At 37.6% G+C, this 2843-nt stretch overlaps 1 long non-coding RNA gene across 1 annotated transcript; it reads left to right on the top strand.

Annotated features, from left to right (window-relative positions):
* Positions 1-207: 207 nt before the first annotated feature.
* On the top strand, positions 208-1684 carry LOC118055777 (uncharacterized). The gene is made up of 2 exons (XR_004688703.2): positions 208-906; positions 1248-1684. It is a non-coding gene; the product is annotated as an uncharacterized lncRNA (long non-coding RNA).
* Positions 1685-2843: the final 1159 nt, after the last annotated feature.

Genomic DNA, 2843 nt, shown 5'->3' with positions numbered 1-2843 from the left:
TCAAACCCTCTGCGTTTGGTTTTACTTGCCATGATTTTCTTACCTTTCCATCAGATCGAAGATCAGAATTCAGATTAGCCAAAGGCAAGGGTACGTATGAACTAAATTTGAAGGTTGATGATCAAATATATTTCATTAAACTTTTTTTTTATAAAATACATTTAAATAATTAAATATATAAAAATAGAAATAAAAATAAGCACAGACAAAAATATTTTTTAAAAATACTTTGTAATAAAGTAACCTTTCCAACATAAAAAATAATAGCATAGGACATTAATTTTATCACGGGAAGTGGAATTCACATGGATCTACCTATAATGTTGTACCTATGTGCATAGTAAAATAAATGTGATGAGACCAAGTCCAGACAAACACGTGGGAAGGTGTCCATGCTACTCGGCAACAAACTCAGAGCAAAAAATATCTTGTCCGGTTCCACGTCCCCCCGAATTATTTTCTGCGTCAATAAGAGAGATGCCTGAATCGGACATATGAGATGAGCCCGTAACCCATTGCTTTTTTCATGAAGACCAGATGCGCTCTTAGCTTCATCTATCAATCGAAGCCCCACCCCTAAGCCCTGAACTCACGGAAACCACAGAATCATCCCTCTGTTGCCAGTCTCGGCCAATTGAATCTGACTGAGCTTGCTTTGCCTATGCTTCAGCCAGACTCCTTAATTATTAAGGGTAGGAAAACATGGAATGAAAAGGATGCCAAATGAGTTGAAAGATGGCAAAAAACCCGACTGCCTTGTAAGAAATGAAATCTGAACTTTATTGGCTCCATCACCGGAACCAGCAGCAGCTTCTCTGGTCCGATTCCGTGAGATCATGATGCGTGGCTACCTCATGTTGAGGAAGATGATCAACCGAAGGAGAAGAAGACGACATCACTGTCAAGGTAAGTTCATCTTCTTTTAAAGTTTTTTTTTATTATTATTTATTTATAGACGAAGGCGGCGATCTGCGAAGGAGGAGAAGGAACCGAGTTTGAGAACGGATTTTTAAAAGTTGATTGTTGTCGAAGACTTTGCAATCTGCTTCCTCTGGAGTTGACACTATCTTAGATTGAGCCGGATTGCATAAGGGAGAAATGGAGCACCAAATATATATAACCAATTGTTAATCATTATTACAAATTAATAATTAACCAAATTGCTATTTCCTTTGGCAAAGCAGATTGCAAGCAACAGGTAATTAATTACTCATGTATTCTACAGGGTTTTTTTTTTTTTTTTACAGCATTCATGCATGATTTGCGTGGAAAAGCAAGAAGAGAAGAAGCAACCTGGCCTGGGGGAGGTGCTTGTTGTTGTTGCTGGTCTGTCGTGAGGATGGTGGTCGATGGTGGAGCTGCTGGTGGTCCACGGTGGAGGTGCTGGTGATCGACTACAGCTACTGGAAAAGGTAGAAAAACAACGGTGTATTAATTCCCTCAAATACTATTTACTTGATCAAACATAAACACTTCATGCCTTCATGGGATTCTTTTATTGTTTCCCATATTTTTACTTTTCAGACTTGCCATAGCGATATGATCTTTGATGTTTCGGTGAGATCCATGTAGCGTTTCGTTACCTTCTTTGTTACCCCTGGACTTCCATGAACGTTTGACATGATCATAGGTTTAGCTTATCTGACTGTATGGGTAATCATAAGACTTTTGGTTGCTTTTATCATCCATCAACGATTGAATAAGGGTAGTTTTAGATGCATGTCTCACTCTATTTACTGTATCAGGAGCTTTGAGAAGTGTCTGTAGTTGACAGGATAGAAAAAAAAGAAGAAAAATCTCTATTTGAATGTGCCCCTCCTTTCATAATTCTCTGGAAAATAAATGATAGGTTTTTTTATGTATCAATCATCAGTCTTTAAGTTGAGTTGGAACATACAGTTCCATCTTCTGAAATATGTTAAAAGCTACTGTCACTCTAAAGTTGCTTGCTGAGAGAGGTGGGAGCTGAGAGATGCATGATTTACGTGGAGAAGCAAGAAGAGAAGAAGCTACCTAGCCTGCGGGAGGTGTTTGCTGCTGTTGCTGGATGGTGATCGACGGTGAAGCTGCTGGTGATCCACTTCAGCCACTGGAGAAGGCAGAAAAACAACGGTGGATGTTGATTGCTAGTGTGGGTTTTGGCTGGGGAAAAGAAGAGGTGACAATGTGATCAAATAACAGAAAAGGAAACAATGAAAACGGACATGATGCCAAAGATTATAAGATGTCTTTTCCCTTGATAGAAGGAAAAGAAACCCAATTACACGGAAAGAAAACAACAGCATCCTAATTTTTGAAACCATTTCAGAAACCATCATGATGTCGCTGACAGAAGAAAAAAGAAGAAGAAAACTTAAACAATTATAATATATTTAATGACAGGCGATATGTTTTGGCATGTTTTGGCAGGGAAAACCGTGGGGAAAGCTACAGTACTTTCCCCACGCGTTTTAGAGTTCTTTAATAAAACAAAATGTCTCCCGTGTATAATAAATTATAACATATACGGTCCAATTATTTCACATCTTGTGTAGCCAGACATTATAATTAATAATAATCTACAATATATAATTATACATCTCTTGACGTTTTGTTGCTAAATGATGGCTACCTTTTCTCATTGATTTGATCATGTCTTTGTACGCGATCAAAGATGTCCAGCCATGAGCTGATCAATTGGTTCAAACTAGAATTTTTGCTTGCAGTTTTATAATGCTTGGTCTAATATATACTCATAAAAAAAGTTTTTGGATCTGATTAGCACCGCACTTATTGATTTTAGTTTCCGAAATTTGTAAAATAAGAAACAAAGCCTAATCAATAGTCCAAAACCATGTTTATCA

Source organism: Populus alba, chromosome 8, assembly GCF_005239225.2.
Source record: "Populus alba chromosome 8, ASM523922v2, whole genome shotgun sequence".
In the NCBI taxonomy this organism is placed as follows: Eukaryota; Viridiplantae; Streptophyta; class Magnoliopsida; order Malpighiales; family Salicaceae; genus Populus; species Populus alba.
This window is presented reverse-complemented; position numbering and strand designations above follow the sequence as displayed.